General features: G+C 35.2%; 1 long non-coding RNA gene across 2 annotated transcripts; it reads right to left on the bottom strand.

Annotated features, from left to right (window-relative positions):
• Positions 1–6,207: 6,207 nt before the first annotated feature.
• Positions 6,208–22,245, bottom strand: LOC129891218 (uncharacterized). 2 transcript variants are annotated; one of them, XR_008767124.1, is made up of 3 exons: positions 21,936–22,245; positions 8,886–16,839; positions 6,208–7,147 (listed from the first exon to the last, which is right to left on the bottom strand). It is a non-coding gene; the product is annotated as an uncharacterized LOC129891218 (long non-coding RNA). The 2 variants fall into 2 exon arrangements; XR_008767123.1 differs by having other exon boundaries at positions 6,208–16,839.
• Positions 22,246–23,701: the final 1,456 nt, after the last annotated feature.

Below are 23,701 nucleotides of genomic sequence, written 5' to 3'. Positions count from 1 at the left end.
TTAGGTGGGGTTCGGTCTAGTAACACAGTTAGTCACCCAAGGGAATCCCAGTAGAAACCTATAGTCCTAAACTACGCTGTCACCGTAGGTTTCCTTAATGTACTAGCTAGTGGATCCACATATAGCCCAGTTGAGTTGAATACCATGATGGAGTATACACTGGTAAGGTAGCCTTCCCTTCTCGATGTGGGATCATCGAATCCCATCTTATAGAATGCATGGTCTTAGATGTCGGTTAAACACCTTATCCCACACAAGTTATATGAAATGATGTAAGTTTTACAATTAAGTTTATGATGCATTGACCACATGTTTTCAATATGAATTCAAATGCTTTAAGATCTTATTCATGCTCCTCATTACATTGGTCATGCATACTATGTACATATTTCTCATGTGCTTATTTCATTTCCCATGCTTTTAGCTCACGTACTTAGTACATTTAATCGTACTGACATATATTTTGCTTATATTGTATCAAAATGTAGGGGTTAAATATCACATCCATCCTTCACGTGGTTAGAGTTGAGTTGCTATATTTCACTATTGGTGAGTCCTCATTTTTCAAGAGCAAGGTTATGAGTTTCTTTCATGTGAAAGACAACATTTCTCATTGAGGGTGAGCTAGGAACTTGTCTTAGCCCCCACCTAACTTGTCTATGTAGAGGCTTATTGGACATATTGTGTAGTGTCTTGTGTTTTTATTTTGACTTGACTACGATATTTTCTCAATTTCTTCTAGTCTATTTGAGTTGATTCTTATTATGTCTTGTATTTGTTCATGTATGATCGGTAAGATGTCTTGGTTGGAGTCCTTCGATATTTCGATTGTCGTTTCACGCATAGATCCTAGTTTGGATCGTGATAATACGCTCCATCCTGGCAGAAGTCCACGATGGTTCCACGACGCGGAGAGGACACAAACTCTATTTCCTAAGCCAAACGATGCCTCTTTTATTTTTTAAGGGTATTTTTTTCCTATAACCCTTTGGGGATTATTTTAATATCCCTAAAAGTGTAGAAATAAATTTTTCCTCATTAAAAAACTCTCTCATTCACTCCTAAACTTTAATGCTCAAGAATTTTCAAGAAAACATCAAGTTAGGATTCTCTTTTAAGGTTCTTCATCAAGGTAAGTTCTTATTCATAGATTTCAAGCTTTCCATCCCAAATTTCTTCATATATACATGAATCGCTCAGAGAAATATTAAATCCTAACCATAGGGTTTTCAAGAAAACAAATACAAGAATTTTAAGAAAAAGGTCTCTTGATTGTTCTTCTTCAAATTAAGATTTATCATCAAGATTTGTGGAGCTTTTAAGGTACGTAAGGCTACCACAACGATTGACTGAGTTCTTCCACGTGCCCTTTCATCTTTATTGATTTGAGTTGAGTTGAGTTGAGTTGGAGGTTTTGAGTTCCTTGAATTGAATTCTTGAGTTATCTATTATCTTATTGAGTTTCTTGTGCATAATTAAATATGTATTGATGATGTTCATGGGTTGAGTATTTGATTTGGATGCATGTTCATATCTTCATTCACATGAACTCTAATTGAGGATTTTATTTGATTGTATACATTGATTGAGTATGAATGGTAATTGTTCTGCGTTAGACTGAGTTGAGCATGAGTTGAGTCTGAGAAGCCTTTTAATTATTATATTAAACAGGAATATTTTGAGAATAAATGATAGTTTTGAGACAGTTTTAATGAGTTGAGATTGATTTTGAAAATATATTTTTCTAAAAGAACTTGATGGTTTGAGCATAAGCAGAGCCCGAATTGAATTGAAAGAGTCTTTAAGATTATAATTGTTTTGATATTGATTTCACGATGCATTATTTGAGCCGAGATTCCTTGTTTTAAAGAGATTTAAGAAAGTTGAGTATTTAATATAAATGAGTGGATTAGATCAAGCTGATTTGAAGGAGCATAATGATTGAGATGAGATTGAGTTTTGATGAGAGTCCAATGAGACTAGTCAAAAGTTTTGATTGAACTTATTGGTTTAAGTTGCATGAGCATATTGAGTTTTGGGAGTAGTATCAAGCATCGAATTGGGTGAGAGTAAAACTCAATAACTACATAGCCAGCGTAGAAGAGGATTGAACCATTAAAGTCGGATGTTTCCCTTTTTATTATCCTGACAAGATAGGACTTGATTGATTGTGGATCCAAGATTGCTTGATTCGTCCTTTACCTTTGCTAGTATTGGACAAACGTGACAACGACGTCGATTTATTATACATCACCTACGTATAGGTGGTGGGATTGTTGTCAGTTAAGAGAGACTCCCAAATTGTGCATGAAAATATATAACATGTTTTGAACAAGTTGCATATTACTGAGCCCTTCTTAAAGCATTGTTGTATTTTATACTTGCATATCATATTGAGTTAGGTGAGTTTCATTCTATAATGAGTATCTTTAATTTTATTCTGTCATATTACATACTAGTACATTTCATGTACTGACATTCATTTGGGTCTGCATCATTTTATGATCTAGGGACAAGTATTAGAGATCATCAACAGGTGCTTCATTGAAGATCTATTTCTATCCTAATAGTGGTGTGACCTCCTTGCTTTCGGAGGGATCATATTCATTTTTTCATTTCTTATGAATAGTTTTTTTGAGGTAGCCATGAACCTATTATTGACACCATCTAGATATTAGAGATAGATGTTTCATAGACTAGATAGTGATGGATTTGTTTCGATGTCTTTAACTCTTGATTAGTTTTCTTTCAAACTATGTTTCTGATTAGAATGATTGATATTGTTGATTGATTTATCCCACTAAGATTTGTTTATCTCTTTAATTGAGTCTTCCATTGAATGAATGAATGTGTGATCAGGCCAAGTGGTTCTCTTGGGAGCCACCAATGACTTTTGAGTGTCGATTACATCTAGGGTACCTTCCTAGAGCATGACAAAATTCCCCTATTTTTTAAATATTTTTTTCTCTTTCCATATATATTTATTCGTGTAACTCTATTCCTTCATTTTTTAGTTCCACCTATCATCGTATTATATTTATCACTTCTTAATTTATATTGATTGATTTTCCTATTTTAGCATATTAAGTAAATAATGTATATTTGATCTACAAGTTTTAGATCTCACTTTGTTTATTTAACAATGTTTAAAATAAATAAATATTATCTTCTAGGCAAATAATACAACTTTTTGGTCAAAGTTTTGCTCAATGAACTACCTTTGATTCGGATCTCGAGGCTTCCGGGATGAGTTTGTGGCTTTGGTTGCATTGTTTGTGAATTCTTTGTAAGCATTGACTTTGGTCAACATTTTGACAAGACAACCTCCGTTGGTTGTTTCGTCGATTCCATTGAGTCGATCCATTTTCAATAGGGTAGCATGGTTTGTTTGCGTCGATGGGGTTTCGAATAAGTTTTGAACCCCCATCGAAGGACTTTTTCTTCCTTGGTGAACTACTGGTGCAACTCATGGTTCTTCTCCACGTTCGCGGGCCCTTTTCCTTATTCACGGAGTGGTGGCTGACTTACCCTCTACGTTCGCAGAGTAGAGATGTCTAGACCTCCGTGCTAGTGGGCCTCATACCATATTTATGGAGGGTCAGTGATGCCAACCTCTGCATTCGTGGACAAGGCTTCGCATTCACGGAGAACAAATACCTGGCACCTCAAGTCTTCTAAAGGCCAATTTTCAGCGTTCAACCACCATTTTGAAATTTAGAGAAAATTCAATTTTGAGAGCAATTCTTGACCAAGTTTGGTGATTCTTATTAAAGGGTGTTGAAAATTTTGTGTAGGAACATTCCGAGGTCGTTGAATCTTTTGTTTCTCTTGATAATTTCCATTAATTTCCTTTAATACTTAGTTTTTATCACTCTTTGGTTCTTATGGTGGTGGGCTGTTTTGGGTTGATCCTTCTTAGATTGTGCTCATTTTTGTAGCATGAATTCACCGAGCTCATTGAGACCTTGTGACAGAGTCATTTTCACAATTCCATGCATGGGTCCCAAGGTCCAATTTTAGCTTATTTCTAATCCGAATTTGTAAGTTATAGTATGGGTATCAATTATCTTGTTTTGATGTTTTCATTGCTAATTGATAGTATGGCATTTTCGGAGGCTCTACAAAAAGAAAAAGCTCTAGAATAGAGGTTCGAGTTTCATTTTGGTCTTGAGGTAGGTTACAATTTCTCCTTTAGACTTGGCTCAGTTAGTTTATGTATATTTACAAAAGTAGTTGGATTATTAGGAAGGATTATAGGTTATGATTTTAGGATACCATGAATTTTTTAGTATTGAAATGGTCATGTCTGAAAATTTTAGCTAGTATTTAACCGTTTAGCCTTAGTTTAGGTTGACTTTTGGTTTGCTTGACGATTTAGCTCGTTGGTATGCTTTTAGGGGATATGAAACTTAGTTCTTATGTGTTTTGAATGGTTGAATTTGTTGGTTGCCTTGGTGTGGTTATTTTTTAATTTATGGTTGTGTTTTATACTTGTTGGGCCCGAGGCCTTGAGTTTGGACTGGTTGGAGTCCCAGTTTGTACTACTACTATGTGACTGGTGTTTGCCTGCTTTTGGTGTGATGCTTATGTGGTGTGGATTGTGTATTTTTCTTTGATGGATTGTATTTATGTGATCTATATGTGGTAGTGGCATGAACCTAACTTTCGCTAATGGAAAGGTGTAAGGCCTGTATTGCACTTTATTGAAGGAGCTTGTTTTTGAAGGAAAACATAGATATATATGCTATTTTTATGGTTTATACCTAAAATAGGATTTATACGGTGAATTTGCCTAAAATGGAATTTATTTGGTTAAATTGGAAAAATTCTTGAAATAAGTATGACTTGTGTGGCAGTGAACATCTTTAGTTACATGGATTATATTGCACTATTGATTATTATTGATACGTCTGAAATTCCATTTCGAGGGGCCCGTTGACTTAGGTTTGGTCTACATCTTATATTTTACTGTTGATAATTCTGAGGTATCATTTTGGGTGGCCTGTGAATACATTTCCAAGTTACACATTAACTGTTGATTAGTCCGAGGTTTCATTTCGGGCAGCTCAGGGACCCCTCTGAGTTTTACTTTTCAACATCTGGCCACTACATTGCATGAACTTGTTTGTTTATGTGTGAATGTACTCTACCGTGTACTGGGCTGCTCTATTCGTGTTATTTGCGTGAGTTGTCCCTATTCTAGCTTATGATTGTTGGTTACTCAAGTGTTAGCTAGTAGTTGTATTACTATCTTACTCTTTTATATTTATATATGATCTTTCTAAGCTCGGTCGGCCTATGATGCTTACTGGGTACCTCATATTTTTGATACGCATGCTGCACTTCTGCATTTATTCCTAATGCAGCTCCTAGTATGATCCACCCTCCATGAGGGTTGGATCTCCCTTAGTTGTCCTTGATTTGGATTGTGCTGAGCTCCCTGCATTTACAGATGTTCTACTTTCCTTCTTACTTTCCTTCTTTTGTTTGACTTGTATATTTTGTATTTTTTGACGAGTTGGATCTATTGTATATGTATATAGCTTTCAGTACTTAGTAGCTCTTGTATAGGTGACACCAGGTTCGAGGATTGTTTAGTGTCAATTTGTCCTTTTGGTTACTTTCGGGTATTTTTTGTATATTTTGAATCGTATTACAGATTTATGATATGACATGCTTCTTATATTTACTATTCCTATCTTCTACCTCTTATTATTAATATGTTATTAAAATCTTGACTTCCATAAATTCTATCTATTGGGGTTTTAGGCTTGTCTACAGTGGGTGGTGTAGTAGGCGCCATCATGGCCCAGTTGCGGGTCGTGACAACTACAAATTGTAATTTTTATGTGTAAACATAGATAGTTTATTCAATTTTATAACTATTTACTATTTTTTTTTATTTTAAAAGTAGATGGTCTATCTTTTAAAATTGAAAATTAATGTTTCGTGAGTGAACAATTTATTAAGATACAATTATTTACCCTCAAATAATTCAAGTGACAAAATAACAAACATGACAAGAAAATTATTCTTCTCCTAGCTACTTAGAATACCACAAAAAAATATACTCCTACATTTATCTTTCTTGACTCAATTACATAAAATAGAAAATCTCTTAATACTACAAGGGAATAATTGGAAAAAAGATTCTTGTATAGTTTAAATCCAAACATAAGATTAGGTGCGAAGCAATGAGCCAAACACTTAATAAAAAATAATCCCTCCATTACTAATCCATGTGTTACTTATCTCTGTCTTATTAATCCTTGTTTTAGTAATCTTTGTACTAATCGATCCCTTACTACAAATAAAGGCCAAAGGCCGAAAAATCCAAAAATAAAAAATTAAAGTACAGGTCCAACAAATGAGCTGATCCTAAATACAAACTATTCCTATACTAAAAGAAGATTGATCGGACTTTCCTAAAAGAGTATCTGGTGCTCTCTCCATTTGTCTTCATCGCCGTATGAGAATGTTTCCTCCTTGTTGTGCCAGAATCACCAATTGAAGATGCTTCTCCTTTGAATATACTTCGTTCTTCTGCTCTTCCCTTGCTTGGTGGTCACAATTTTTCTTCTTCATAAAGGTGAGCTCATTTGTTTTTGTTAAACACCTTCCAGTGTTTGCTATGTAACTTCTGATCTATCTTTTCAAGTGTTCGGGTCTGAAAAATTCTCTAAGAATTTTGAGTGTAGATTTGGATGTTGTGGTCGCATGGCTTTCACACTAGGTTTGTACCTCCAACCTCCAAATTCAGCAAAACCCTATTGTCCTTCATTTTTGGTGAAGTATTTTGATAGATAATTTGTAATAGCCTAGCTAATTTATACACAACAATGCCTTCTTTCATGCTTACTTTTATGTCAATATTTGTGTTGTGTATCCTTTACAATTTTTGATTTGTTGCTTAACTATGTTCTGTCATGTGTGTATGTTGACTATGAATGAATGTAGTGCTTATGAACGTGTCAATGTTCTTTGATTCTCTCTTGAAAGAAATGAAATGCATGTCTTTAAGTCTTCAAATTCGCTCACATTACGATTTCTTTCCGGAAGGAGCCATGAAAGCTTCTATTTTTGTTGTTCAAAAGCGTGATTTGCTAATGAATCTGATAGGCTATCTTTCACGACTTGAGGCTACCCCCTAATCATAACATGGTGCTTAGAGTCACAAGTGATCCCAAACTAACTCATAGACTGACATAACACTAATATTAATATAGACAATACTTGAAATAACTGAATGCCGAAGCTAAACTGGAAAATGTATTAAATCCAAAAACTACATAGAACAACTGAATAAATCATAAGCTGAAGCTAATATCTAACTGTCTAAAAACCGCTACTAAGATGAGTTACTGGGACAAACCCCAAATTAACTCTACCTTTCTGAAAACTGAAGAAAACAAAGAGCAAAATAAAGATAAAGATCGTCCTCGAAAGATGAGGACTCACTAATGCTGCTCCTATGATGAATATAGATCGTACTAACCACGAGGTGAATATTGAGCGTCTGAACCTATATTATAAAATAATATAGCGCGATGCTAGTACTTTGAATACTGAGTATGTGAGATATACATGATAAAACTACTAGACTAAACATGATAAATTTGAGATACTAAGCTAAATAGTCATGAACTAATGCAATGACAAAGTAGTAAAGATGTAACTGATAAATACTAAAGTTGAAATAATTGACTACAAGGCCATGCATTAACTGAGACTGAACTTTGTAAGGTACTAATAACTATCATATAACCATGTGAGCTAACATAAAGTTTGATGTATAATTCCCATCGAAAATGGCTCAATATGCCTTGCCAGGGTATAAAGATTGATATAAGCTAATGTGGTAACACTAAGCAAATGTCCATAAAGGACTAAGTAGTCAATCCTGGTCTGATGGGTGATCCTTCTAATCCTAAGGTGACATATAGTTTGGGACTTAGGTATTGCTACTAAAGGTCTCAATCCTAAATGACGAGTGAGCCTTCATCCCTAGAGCCGATTGGTGCTAAGTAATACTCCCAATGATAACATACTAATTAACTAATAATACAAATAAATTGATAATATGAGTAGCTCATGAATAAAGATAAACCGATAATAACTAGTAGATACTTATCTGGAAGCATCCTTATCATGAAAGATGATAATCTAAGACATGCACTCTAAAACAACATAGTTTTGAGCCATAAAAATATTTATATACTAAGGGCTCATGAAGATATTATTTAAGAGTACTGATTTTATAGATGAAAACACAGAATTGAACTATCCATGAAAAAGAATGGGAAAACTTAATGCAAAATTATGTTTTACATATGAACCATAACTTTGTAGAAATTATTCACTGAAAAACTGGGTTTACATTGGGACTCAATGGGTGAAAGAATTTCTATTGATGAAATTCCACAAACCTAGAATGGAAGCCCTAGCTTAGAACCATGAACTGAGACATGAAGGTGAAAACCCAGTTTCTTCCTTGAGAAAATTTAGAATGTGAGAATTATGTTTGTTTGAGTATTGGGTATGAATAGGGAGGTTAAGTCGACTAACTCTTCCCTAATCTCACTTAGGATAGGAAAAAATGACATAGTATAGGGATTAAATGAGTGTATGAAAACCAAAATAATCATGAAGAAAAACCATTATCGACAGGTTCCACTAGGCCATCTACGGTCTATGGATCTATTGAAAAGAGTAGAGAAGGATCTGCAAACTTGAAACTAAAATCTAAACATTGAAAACTTGTGGAGTAACTGACTTCAAACTGAGACATGAAGAGTGGACTAATTTTCATAAATATGCATGCATACTGGAACAAGTGAATAATCAGAATCAATAAATATGAATAGGATACATGGAAGAACTATTACCTTATGTTGGGATTGAACTAGAAAGGAAGAGGTGGGGGTACTTGGCCATCATATCTGCTTCTGCTTCCCCAGTAGCTCCCTCAACTAACTGATTCCTCCAAAGAACTTTCACTGAAGCGACTTCCCTATTCCTTAACTTGCGAACCTGACGGTCAAGGATCATGATTGGGACCTCTTCATAAGAAAGACTACCCTTCACACTAATACTTTATAAAGGCAAAATTGAAGTGGTATCACCAATGCATTTCTTCAACAAAGACACATGAAACACTAGATGCACTGATGCCAGCTCTGTAGGTAAAGCTAGCTCATAGACCACCTTACCAAAGCACCTTAGAATTCTATAAGGACCAACATAACAGGAAATGAGCTTTTATTTCTTACCAAACCTCATCACCCTTTTCATAGGTGAAATTTTCAAATATGTCAAATCACCAATCGCAAATTCAAGCTCTATTCTCCTCACATCTGCATGTGATTTTTGCCTACTCTAAGCTATCCTCAACCTATGTCTGATAAGTTGAACTTTCTCCATAGCCTCATGAACTAATTCAGCACTATCAAATCCACTTTACCAACCTCAAACCATCCTATAGGAGATCTACACCTCCTACCATAAAGTGCTTTGAATGGATCTATATGAATACTGGAATGATAATTGTTATTATAAGCGGATTCAATTAGAGAAAAGTTATCATCCCAATTATCTGTAAACTCGATTATACAAGCTCTCAACATATCTTCCAAAGTCTGAATAGTCCATTTGGACTGACCATCTATCTATGGGTGAAAAGTTGTGCTAAGCGTAACCTGAGTACCAAGACCTTTCTGAAATCTCTAAGACTGAGATGTAAATTGAGTACCCCTGTTTGAGATGATGGTTAAGGAAACCTCATGCAATTTTACTAGCTTGCGGGTGTAAAGTCTAGCATAATCTTCGGGTGAATTATAAGTCTTAATAGATAGAAAATATGCTGATTTAGTCATTCGGTCTACAACCATCCATATAGAATCATGTTGTCGACTGAATCGAAGCAAACCTACGATGAAGCCTATCTTTAAATCACCCCACTTTTAAGTAGGAATATTGATATCCTGAGTCATACCTCTTGGATTCTAATGTTCAACCATAACTTGTTGGTAATTTAGACACTTAGCCACACATTCTACAATATCCTAATTTATATCATTCCATCAATACACTTCCCATAGATCATGGTACATCTTGGTGGATCCTGGGTGAATAGATTAAGTAGAACTGTGAGATTCTGATAGTATCTTCTTCCTCAAAGCATCAACATATGTGACACAATACCAGTTCCAGTACTGAAGCACACCATCTCCCCTTTTGGAGAAAGCTTCCACTATCTTTTTAAGGACTACTTCTTTCAACTCTACCAAGGTTGGATCACCATCTTGCTTTTCATTAACCTCCATCACAAGAGATGATTCTGAATCATTTTGAATGATAAATCCACCATCTGCTAAATCCACAAGGTGAACTCCCAAACGAGCAACCTATGAGCATCATGAACTAACTCATTTTCTTCACAAATGTGAGCAAGTACATATAAAACCTATTGAGAGCATATGTTGCTACATCAGCTTTACCTGGATGGTATATGATACTCATGTCATAGTTTTTCAACAACTCAAGTCGTCTACCTAAAAAATATTTAAGTTCTTATGATTGAACACATACTGGATACTCTTATGGTCTATAAACACACCTACATGAAGACCATAAAGGTAGTGCCTTCAAATTTTCAAGAAAAACACTCCTGCTGCTCACTCAAGATCGTGAGTCGGGTAATTTTTCTCATGAATCTTGAGCTGCCTAGAATAATAAGCTATGATATTACCATGTTGCATCAACACACAACTAAGGTCAATTCTGGAAGCATCAAAATAAACCACAAACACATCTAAACCCTCTAATAAAGTCAAAACTGGAGCTAAAGTAAGTCGAGTCTTCAACTCCTGAAAATTCTTCTCACAAGCTTCATATCACTGAAATTAAGAAGAAATAGAGGAAAATCCTTCAAAAAATTATCTTTAGTAACCAGCTAAACCCAAGAAACTCCTAATGTCTGAAGGAGAAAGAGGTCTAGGCCATTTCTTAACTGCTTTGGACTTTTGCGGATTAGCCTGAATGCCTTCTCCAGAGATTATATGACCAAGGAATGCTACTGACCTGAAAAAACTCACACTTTCCAAAGATAGCAAACAATTGGTTGTCCTTAAGAATCTGCAAGATAATCCTCAAATGGCCTGCATGCTCATCCTTGTTTTGAGAATAGATAAGGATATCATCTATGAAGACAATGAAAAACATGTGCTAGTACTATTTGAACACCTTGTTTATCAGGTCCATAAAAGTTGCAAGGGCATTTGTTAGTCCAAAAATGTAACACCTAAGAATTCCCTAAGTACATATCAGGGTTGACCAATTTAGAAATTTGAAGCCTGTAAATTTTTGGCATTTATAAGAACCATTTACGACATGTAAATGGAACCAAAATTCATAGATAAGATCCTTAGATGGAACTTTAGAATTCAAGAAACCAAATCTGAGATTCAAGAGCCAGGTTTATGGCTCATAGAACTTTTATGTGTTGTAGAAAGGGTTCATGGATTGAGATTCAAAAAGTTGGAAAAATTAACCTTGAATAGGATGAAATGAAATTACGAGTGATGGAAGTGTTTACAAGTTGTGGATGGACCTTGTAAACTAAAAGTCTTGAAACAGAGAAATCCTCCCTGATCATTACCAAACCTTCTTTTACGGATTGTAAATTAATCTACAGATGGGTTTTATAGGTCAATCTTCTAAGCTTTGATGTTTCAGTATAATTATTCTACAAGCATGCATGACATCTTGTAGTTGGAACTCTGGACCATAAAAAGGGTCTCATGGATTGAAACTTTAAAAACCTTAAAATCTTTTTTGATCTCTAAGGAAAGACTTTTATGGTCTATATAAGGAGCTATGGTCCGTAGATGCCTCTGATAGCTTTTTAATCAAGGGTTTTTCAGTCCTTTTCACATTCTTTTTAACCCTACTTACGCTATTCTAAGTTGGATTAAGGGATTCTTATAAACCTAAGTCCCTCAGTTTCTCATAACTCACCCACTTAAGATTTCCTCTCTCTCAAGATTCCTCCCTAGGTAAGAACTAGGATTTCAAAATTCAAGCCTCCATTGAAGGAATTGATCCAAGGTTTCTACTCTACGTATGTGGGATTTCATCAATGGGTTTACTTCCACCCAGTGAGTCCAAAAGAAATCCTCCATTCTCAAGTTCTATGATACTCCAAACCTAGAATTTTTATGATCTTCATAGGTTCTTATTGAATTTAAGTTATTCTTCAAGTATGATCTCAAATTACATGATTTCAAGTATAATTCCACGATTTTAATTGTAATTCTATGTTTTCAAAAGGAATTTCCTGAACCCATAGCATATAAGCATTTTCATGATCTAGAATTATATAATTTCAAGTGTATGTCTCAGATGATCAGAATTCTATGATTTTAGATGCTTTTAGATAAAAATATCTTTCAATATTTATTAGTTATCATAATTTATGATACTTTCAGATAAAGTGTTCATTTATTATTAATTTTAAACAATGATTTAGGGGCTACTTTTTATATTATCAATTTATCAGAATTACAATACTACTGGATTATTACTTTATCGATTTATGCATATTTTTGGCACCGAGTGGACTTAGGAATGAAGGATTTTGTTCAATGTCTGTAATCCTTTATTAGCAATCCCTATTCTTAGAACTACATGCAATGGTAGGTTTTGTTCCAATTGGACATTAGCTTAGTGTATCCACATTAGCTCAGACTCATGTCTTTACACCTTGGCAAGAATATTTGGCCCTTTTGGTGGGGAAATATATCATATTTCATATTGTATCTCATATGGTTATATGTCAGTTAATGATACCTCTCACGGTCAGTTATTAGTTATTGCATGGTCAAGTATTTCAGTTTATTAAGTTATTTCAATTCAATTATCAGTTTTCATGATATTTACTTGATCATTATATTAGCATATTTTACAGATTTAGTATGTTCAAATATCATCTTCTTTATGCATATTCCTCAGCGGTATTTTTAAAGTACTGATCGCATATTTTCTGCCTAAATTATTTTATAATATTGATTTTGACGCTCTACATTATGCTCGCGGTTACTACACATCCGGTCAGCGAGTTAGCTAGTTTGGTGAGTCTTCATTGTTTGAGGACGTCTTATGTTTCTTTCAGTGTTATTTCTTTCAGTTTATAGATTTTAGAGTTAGCTAGGGGTTTGTCCTAGCAACTCATTAATGTAATAGAGACTTTCAGACAATAAGTCAAATTTCACCAATATTGTTTTAGATATGGTCTATTTTGATGTTAGACTCTCTTTTAGACATCATGATACTTTTCATATTTTAGTATCTCTTGTCTATTATTTATGAATCTTAGTGTCATATCATGCCATGAGGTTAGCTTGGGGTCAGTTGTGGCTCTAAGAACAGTGTCGCGTCGAGGGGTAGTCTCGAGTTGTGAGAAACTTGGTATTAGAGCATAGGTTCAAGTGTCTTAGGGTGTCTGAAATCGCATCTTATTCATAGGCTTGAAATGAACCACATTTGCAAATAGGTGGCTATGAAATGTTTTAGAAAATACTTTACTTCTTTTATATTATCAGTCATGTGATAGATTGTAACTTTGTATAGTTTCTTTCTAACTCTTTCTCTATACGTTTACTGCATCATGCCTCCAAGAAAAAATTACATTAGAAGGAATTAGAATGAAGATACATACACACCTTAATCCCCTACGGACCCTTTGGCTGAACAAGTATCTCATACTGAGTTTAGGGATGTTTTTTATATGTTAGCCAACCTATGCCTGCTCAGTTCAACTGAGAAGTTAGCGCCATGATCAACCCTAATGCTAATATAACTGGTATTAGAGTCCGAGATTTCACTCGAATGAACCCTCCGAAGTTCTATGGTTCAAATGTAGAAAAAGATCCACAAGAATTCATAGAAGGTATCTAGAAGATTATCGAGAACATGGGTGTCATGCCAGTTGAGAGTGCTGATTTAGCCACTTATCAGTTGAAGGGAGTGGTTTAAATTTGATACAAGTAATGGAAGGATAAAAAGACCGATGATGCAGGTTCAGTTGATTGATATAAGTTTGAGGGTGTTTTTCTTGACATGTTCTTTCTACTCAACTTGTGGGAAGAGAAGGTCCAAGAGTTCATTAAATTGAAGTAAGGTAACATGACTTTGAAGGAGTATTCTTTGAAGCTTACCCAACTTTCGAAGTGTGCTCTAACTATAGTGGCCGACTCTAAGGCCCGCATAAGTAAGTTTGTCTCTGTTGTTTCTGAGACGACAGTGAATGAATGGAGAATTGTGATACTGATCAAGGAGATGGATGTCTCCCCTTTGATGACTCATGCTTAATAGATTGAGAAGAAAAATCTCAAAGAGAGGGCTAGGGATAACAACATGGCTTGGACAGATAATGTGGACTATTTTATTAGAAATCAAGAGGTGGTAGTCGGGTTAACTTCTGACAGAAGTCTTCTAGCCCGGCCCCATCTTTTGCTAGTTCCCAGATGTCTAAGTTTAACAAGGATATAGAAACATGATCTATGTATCATGGTAGTGTCTCTAATGGATGCTCTATTCCTACTTGTTACAAGTATGGTAAGAGTCACTCAGGAGAGTGCATGGCCTATTCAGGTGGTTGTTTTAGATGTTGTAAGCTGGTCATAGATTGAGGGATTGACCATTGGCCTAAGGTAAGGGTAGGGATGTTTTCTAGTAGACTTAACCTAGTGCTTTAGTAGGTCGCTCGTCTTAATAGGGTACTTTATCTAGTGTTGGTGGCAAACAACGCCCAGGCAGGTTTTATGCTTTTAAACTTCGATAGGATCAGAGGATCCCCATGATGTAGTTATTTATATGTTACGAGTCTTTCATCGTGATGTTTATGCTACTAGATCCTGGATCAAATCGTTCCTTTGTGACTCCTTATGTTGCTATGAATTTTGATGTCAGTCCTAAAATCTATTTAGAATTTTTTCTAGTGTCTACTCCTGTTGGTGAATCAGTTTTAGCTAAACGGGTAGACACAATTTGAGTGATCCTAATTTTCAAAAAACCACCCTAGTTGATCTAGTAGAGTTGAACATGCATGATTTTGATATCATTCTTGGCATGGACTAGTTACACATGTAACGTTACAGTCGACTGTAGAACCAAAGTCATAAAATTTTAGTTTCCTAACGAGCTGGTCATTAAATGGAAGTTTCATTGCTTACCAAGCTAGACTAATTCAAATTCTCTCCTCTGTCATGTAAACCCTAATCCAAACCCTAACCCTAATCATCCAATAATTCGACATGGCTACTCCGATCACAGGCCAGTCATCCCAGGCGACTGGTCAGGCTGTCCATCTAACTTCTAATAATCATTTTCCTAACTATGTGACCAGGAGGTCATGGGTTCAAGCCTTGAAAACAACCTCTAACAAAAATGCAAGGTAAAGTTGCATACAATAAACCCTTGTGGTCGGGCTCTTTCCTGAACTCTGCGCATAGCGAAAGATTTAGTGCACCGGGCTGCCTTTTACTCGTCAAACAAGTTTACTCAATAGTGGTGGTGATAACCCTAATATTTTGCCTAACGATCCTAACATGCCTATCGATGTTGCTATCATATTTCAAGATGGAAAATATGCAATCGTCTGAACGGAGGAGAAACAAAGAAATGACCTTCATTAGTTTCGTTTAAAAATCCTATGTTTAACAATGGTATTCCTTGGGTTACTTGGACGGAGGAAGAAGTAAAACATATGAATATAATGGAGAATCTTTAGTATGCTGTGATAGAAAAGTTCTCATATGGGAGGCCAGAATTAGAAGAACATAGAAGGATTATTCCTAAAGAATGTAATGTAAAAGGTGCATGCCAAATAGGTCTACTGAGACATAGGCATGTTTGGATGAGATTTGAACTATTTGAAAACTTTGTGAATATAATGTCCAAGCCTTCCTATTATATTAATAATAATGCAGATCTATACTATCCAATGAGACCTCTAATTTACGATGAGAAGTTCAAAGTTGATGAAGAAACAACTCAAGCTATGGCATGGATTTCCTTCCCTAGCCTATGGCCTACTTTCTTTAGGAAGGAAGCTATTTTTTCATTGGCCTCTACATTGGGTAAACCAATCCATTTAGACACAGCTACTATCAACAAGACTAGACCTAGTTGTGCTAGGGTGAAAGTCCAAGTGGATTTGCTAGGTGATCTACCTAAATTTGTGGAATTGGAAATTGAGAACAAAGGGAAAACTTTATCAAGGGTTGAAAGAGTGAAAGTGATATATTATATGCTCCCTAGGTATTGCAAAAAATGTAAGTTACAAGGAAATAATGAGGAGGAGTGCAAAATCCTTCACCCAGAATTGAGAAAGCAAGAACAAAATGCAGCTATGGATCTAAATGAGAAAGAACAGAACAAGGCATCAAGGCTCCCTATAAAACAATAGAACTCTACTAGCAGAAGATTCATCAGAAACATTGACAAGGTGGTTACTACTGTAGGCATGGAACTAGAAAAGCCGTAGATTGCGACTATCAACTCTTTTAATGCTCTTCATGAAGAACATGATAAAGGTGAGAGTAATAAAAGGAAGGGGGGAAGATGAACACTAAAAAATGGATTATCATATCTTTTTACAAATCAAATGCCACTGCAGGGGATTAAGGTAATAATGATGCATCATCTAATGAGGAAAGCAGTAAAAGAGCAAGTGCAGGAAAGAATCAAGAAGGAGAGAACTTAGGGGTTGGGAAATCCAACAAGGTGCAGCCATATCAAGAGCCTGAAGATTTAGCAAAAGCAATGGTAATTCATACTAACCTGCAAGAGAAAGAAAATGTCAACATTAACAATGGAGATCAAAAGGAGGGAAGTATACAAAAGGATACAGGTTATCAGGAAATTGAGGATTTAGATAAAGCCTTAGTAACATACAGGAAGTACATGGAGACAGTATTAAAACTGGAGGGCAAGATACTAAAATTTCAGATATTGTGGAGGTTAAGGAGGAAGTTGTACCTCTTATGCAAATTAATGATGTAAATGAAGTTTATAGTCCAATCTAGAGAGATGAATGCTCTGTAGTTATTTCACTTGCCACAACAGATCATTTGTATAATGTTAGTATTGAAAGAGACAATCAGCATGCAATAGTCTCATTCTCAGAGACAATCAAACAAAGTTCTCTTATTAAAGAATCGGATAACTCAGTTTCTCAAAAGTTAGCAGCTAAAGAAAGCTCTTTTGAAAGGGTAGCAGAACTGAACACAATGAGCTAGTGGTAGACAAGGATGAAGTTGATAATCAGGAGGATCAAACACAACTATTAAAGGATGCAAGAATTTCCCCACAAAGGAAATCAAAGAAAAAACTAAATAAACTTCAAAGGGATAAGCTTGTTAGGACTAACCATGTGAGGTCAGGTAGATATATTTTGAAATGATCTTTAAAGCATTAATATAGAATATTAGATCAGTTAGATCTAATCATTCTTTTGATAGAGTGAAAATGTTCTCTTAATGGAACCTTTTTGAAAAACTAGGCAGATTCAAAAATTCAAAAGGAGATTAGGTATGGCCTATGCAAACTATAATATTAATGGGAATATTTGGTTGATTGTTAAAGAGAATGTTTAAGTGGGGGTAATTTTAGATTCTAAACAACAATTGACTATTAAAATGCTCTTCATTAGTAGGCCTCAAATAGCTGGTACCCTTGTATATGCTAAATGCACAGCTGCTGAAAGACTTCTATTGTGGGAAGATTTGTATGCAGCTGGCTAAAAACTAAACTTTCCTTGGCTTGTTGGAGGGGATTTTAATGTTATTATGGATGCATAAGAGAAGATAGGTGGTCTACCTGTCTACCCTAATAAAGTGGAGGATTTTGCTATTTGTATCAACTCTTGTGAATTAAATGACATTAACTTCAAAGGTAGCTCATTTACTTGATGGAATGGGAGGTTTAATAGTGATTATATTTTTAAAAGGCTAGACAGAATTATGGTGAATCAAACATTTCTGGATGGTTTGGGTCATGTGGAACTAGAACAATTGGCTAGGACAGATCAAATCATGCTCCTATGTTGTTATCCTATGGGGTTCAAATCCACAAGTTTCATAAACCTTTTAGATTCCTGAATTTTTGGACTGAGAAAAGGGAATTCAAAGATTTGGGGAGACAGAATTGGGTTGCTGATCATTCTAAATATGTGTTTGTTAATTGAAGCTAAAGATGAAGAAAACAAATATGGCTCTTACTGATATCTTTCAACAACTAATTTTCAGGGAAGACATAGTGAAGATCAAAAAGAAATTGTTTGAGAAATGTCCTACTAGTGATAACAGAACCATTTTGAATAGAGCTCAAGAAGAATACACAAAGTACTTAAAGTTTGAAGAGGAATTCTAAAGGCAAAAAGCTGGGATGCAATGGTTCACTGAAGGAGATAGGAACACCAAATTTTTCCACAACATTGTAAAAGGTAGAAGGAGGAGATTAGAAATCTCTAAAATGCATGAACCTAATGGATCATGGGTTAAAGGCAGTGAAGCAGAAGAGGAGGCTATCAGATTTTATCAAGATCAATTTACTAGTGATATAAATGAAACTTCTTATCACTAGAGGAGTTAATTACCTCAGTGATTAAGGAAGAAGATAATGAAGTTCTAAATAGGACTCCCACTGCTGAGGAGGTTTAAAAGGTATCTTTGATCTTAATGGGAATAGTGCAAGTGGACCTGATGGTTTCACTAGGCACTTCTTTCAGGTCTGCTGGGACATAGTAGGAAATGATATTGTGGAGGTGGTGATTGCTTTTTTTAAAGGGATGACTCTGCCAAAATCTATCACTCATACTAACCTGGTTCTGATTCCTAAAAAGGATAAGGTGGTGTCTTTTGTTGATCTGAGATGTATCAATCTTAGCAAATTTGTTAACAAAGTTATTTCCTAGGTTTCTCATGACAAACTGGAAAGTTTATTACCTTTCCTTATTTCTGCTAACCAATGTGGTTTTGTCAAAGGAAGAAGTGTTACTAAAAATGTCTTACTTGTTCAGAAAATCATTGTGGATATCAGGAAGAGGAGTTAGGTAGATAATATGGTGTTCAAATTTGATATGCCAAAGCCTATGATAGGGTAGAGTGGAGTTTCCTGATGAAAGTGTTGGAAAAATGGGATTTAACAAACTGTTTACTGATAAAATATAGAGACTAGTAGCCAATAATTGGAATTATGTACTGATCAATAGTCAAGGTTGTGGTTTTTTTTCACTCAACTAAGGGTGTTAAACAAGGAGATCCATTATCTCCTTCCTTATTCATTCTAACAGTTGAAGTATTGGCTAGGGCTCTTAATAATTTGTTCAATTATGCAGGATATTAAGGATATGGGCTAACAAAGTAGAGTGAATAGATAAATCACCTTGCCTATACTGATGATACCATTATGTGTTCAAAGGCAGACAGATTCTCACTGAACTTAATTATGAATACTTTACAAGATTATGAAGCTCAATCAGGCCGCCAGAAAATCAATAAAGAGAAGAGTGCATATTTTGTGTATCATAAGGCAGCACAAAGTGACATCCAAATGATAGAAGAACGTACTGGTTTCCCAAGAGGTAAATTCCCATTGACTTATCTTGGATGTCCAATGGGACATGCTAGAAAAAGGAAGAATCATTTCTCTGAACTCGTGAAAAAGGTTCAGAATAAGTTGCATGCTTGGAAAGGGAAGCTTTTGTCTTTTGGGTGTAAGGCTGTTTTAATCAATAATGTACTACAGAGTGTTCCTATTTATCAGTTATCTACTATCATCCCCCCCAAGTGTGTTATTTATGATTAGCATAGAATCTTTGTAAGGTTCCTATAGAACTTTGAGGAGGTGAGAAGTAACAAACACTTGGTGTCCTGGAATGAAGTTTGTTTACCCAAAAAGGAGGGTTAGGATTAAGATCTTTATTTGATGTCTCAAGAGATTTATTTGCAAAATTATGGTGGAATTTCAGGACCAAAAAGTCTATGTGGTCTCATTTCATATGGAATAAATATTGTAAAAGGCACAGACTACAAATAGTAGAATGGAGAGGGGGTTCCTAAACCTAGAAACATATGCTAGCTGCCAGAGATTTTGTAGATCAGGAAATATGGTGGCTACCAAATTTTGGGCATTCTAGTACCATGTTTGACAATTGGACACAATTTGGTGCATTATATTACTATTTCTCAGTTACTCATAATAATGAATGGATGCAGAGTGATATTGATCAATTTTATCAAGATGGAGGTTGGAATGAAGAGCTCTTAAGAAATATATTCCCTGATAATATTGCTGATCATATTCTCACTAATATTGAGAGGGTTCATGAATCAGAAGAAAGAGATACATCTCTATGGATGCTAAATAATTCTAGTACATTCTCAGTTAAGTCTGCTTGGGACATTATTAGAACCCCTAGAATTGAGAATGAAATCCTTGATAAAATTTGGGAGAAGGGCCTACCTTTTAAGGTATCTTTTTTCTTCTGGAGATTTGTAAAGAAAAGGATCCTAATAGGTGAATTCTTGATCAGAATTCGATCTGAAGAAGAGATATTGTGTTGTTGTTGTGACTAGAGGGTAAATGAAATCTATCAACACCTATTTATTTTCTGTCCTACTACTAATCAGATCTGGAGTATGTTTGCTAGAGATGCAGGTGTAGAGGGTCATTTTATCCAGATAAAGACACAATATGCAAGTGGTGGAATGCGAAATTCTCAATAAAGATAAGACCTCCATATAATTCTATACTAGGTCTAATTCTATGGAACGTCTGGAAAAAGAGGATTAGAATAAGACATGGTGATAACATGATTGTACAAGGTATGATGATGGAAGTAAACAGGAACATTCATAGGTTAGCTGTTTTCAGATATCCTTGGTTGAGGAATATCCCAGAGGACTTTCAAGACTTGGTGAATTTCCTTGAAGGATATAAACCAATGATAATTCATAAGGTGATTTATTGGAAACCTCCTAGGGATGGGACATCCAAATATAACTCGGATGGAGCTTCTAAAGGAGATCCGGGTCCAAGTGCTGGAGGATTTTCTATTAGAAATTGGAAAGGAGCTATTTTATTTGCTGCAACTTATGAGATTGGTATAAAATCAAGCTTGGAGACTGAAGCTATTTCTATGGAGAAAGGATTAAGCTACTGTGTTACACACAATTTGCTTCCTGTGAGAATAGAGACTCACTCTCTTATACTAGCCAAGATGTTAAATGGGAGTTGGGAGGTCCCTTTGAATTTAAAGATTATGATCAAGAAGATAAACTCATTGAAAAGCAATAGGGAGGTGGGAGTGCTACATATTCCAAGGGAAGGCAACAAAGTGGCAGATTATTTCGCTAACATTATTTTTTCTTTTTACGGGTTCAGAATATAAAATATTCAAATCAATACAGGAAATACCAAGAGAAGGAAAATCTCTATTAATCTTGGATACAAATCAAGTTCCAAACATTAGAGTTAATAAAGTGCAAAACAAATTACATGGTTTGTAGTATGGAATTGGATTGACTGCCAACAATGAGTTACATATTCAATATATGTCATGCAAAGGCTTTAAATGAAGTGCCTCTCAGATTTCCATGGAATTTAGATCCTAGCTTTTTAGATAGTGGTATCAGTTTCCTCGGAACTCAACCTATCAAAAGGAAAAGATTTAAACAAAAATGGAGACCTAAAATGTACAGATCAAGATTTCAAAATTGAAATGGGTAAATTTACTAATTTGAGTGTTAGCTGAAGAGTCGGACTTAGAGGAAACTCCACATACAGATCTAGTTGTATATCTCAATGAAGACTCTGAATTTTCATGGTAATTTGAGCTTCAAATTGACTTGAATAATAGGAGAGTGAGAGTTTACCATTTCATATAGGAACAGGGCCAAGATTTGTTGGGTTGAAGAAGTTTTCGCTGGACAAGAATACAGGGCGTTAGTGAGATCTATAGCGTCTTGGTGTAATCTATCCAAGATCAACAATAGTCTTCCCCTTCCCAAATGTGATTCACTGGTGCACTCAACTCTCATCAGCTACAGAGGAGCCTTTGGTGAAGTTTTCGCCATCGATGTGCTGGGACGGAGCTAGGACAAAGGATTTGGAAAGAAAGTTCTAGACCCTGCTGTCTGAAGACAGAGAGGGTCCTCGATTTTTCTATTTTATGTATATATTAGTTTGTCTTTGTTAGTCTTTATTTGTAGTTTGGACCTATTATATTTGTTAATTTCATTTGTTTTTTTATTAATAAAGGGTTGTAAAGCTGACATTTAATTTTTTTTTAAAATAAATGGAAGGATAGTACCTCAAAGCCTATAGGTCGGTTTCTTTCTTATATTAAGGCCAAAAATATGATTTCTAAGATTTGTATCTATCATCTATTTCTGGTTAAGTGTATCAATTTCAAAACCCTAAATCTTCAGTCAACTCTAGTCCTACATGAATTTTCAGAAGTATTTCTCAAAGATCTTCCTAGAGTCCCTCCCAAAAGGAAAATTGACTTTAACATGGAACTTCTTTCAGATACCTAGCCTATCTCTACACCTCCTTAAAGAATGGCTCAAACTAATCTTAAGAAGTTGAAAAATCAGTTAAAGGACCTTCTAGATAAAGGTTTCATAAAACCTATTATCCTTCTATTGGGTGCTCTAGTTCTTTTTATGCGTAAGAAAGATGGTTCTATGAAAATGTGCATCGATTATCATCAGTTGAAAAAGGTCACAATCAAGAATAAGTATCCCATCTCCAAGATCGATGACTTCTTCGACTAGCTTCAGGGTGCTAGTTTCTTTCTAAGATAGACCTCAGATAAGGTTATCCTGAGTTAGAGATGTAACATTTCAAAGACAACCTTCAAGACACGCTATGGTCACTATGAATTTGTGGTTATGTCTTTTAAACTAACAAATAGTCCTGCAGCTTTTATGGATTTGATGAACAGGGTGTTTAAATAGTATTTTTGAATATGTTCATTATTGTCTTCATAGATGACATTTTAATTTATTCTCAGAGTGAAGATGAGCATGCAGCCCATTTGAGGATTTTCTTACGGATTCTTAAGGACAGTTAGTTGTTTGCTACATTTAGTAAGTGTGAATTTTGGTTGAGATCAGTAGCTTTTCTGGCCATATTATTTTTGGAGAGGGCATACAGGTTGATCATCAAAAGACTAGAGTAGTGAAAAATTGGCCTAGACCTCTTTCTCCCTCAGATATTAAGAGTTTCTTAAGTTTAGCTGGTTACTATAGACTGTTTATGAAAGGGTTTTCCTATATTGTTTCTCTTTTGACTAGGTTGACTCAAAAGAAAGTCAAATATTAGTGGTCCAATTCTTGTGAGAAGAGCCTTCAAGAGTTTAAGACTCAACTTACTATAGCCCCAATTTTGACTCTACTAGAAGGTTCAGATGGTTTTGTGATTTAATGTGATGCTTCTAGAATCATCCTAGGTTGTGTGTTGATGCAATCTAATAAGGTCATATACTATGCTTCAAGGAAACTTAAAGTTCATGAAAGAAACTACCTAACTCACGATCTTGAGTTGGCATCAGTAGTGTTTGCCTTAAAGATTTGGAGGCACTATCTTTATAGTATTCATGTGGATGTGTTTCGTAATCATAAGAGTCTTCACTATG

The sequence above is a fragment of the Solanum dulcamara genome, chromosome 6 (genome assembly GCF_947179165.1).
Source record: "Solanum dulcamara chromosome 6, daSolDulc1.2, whole genome shotgun sequence".
Lineage (NCBI taxonomy): Eukaryota > Viridiplantae > Streptophyta > Magnoliopsida > Solanales > Solanaceae > Solanum > Solanum dulcamara.
This window is presented reverse-complemented; position numbering and strand designations above follow the sequence as displayed.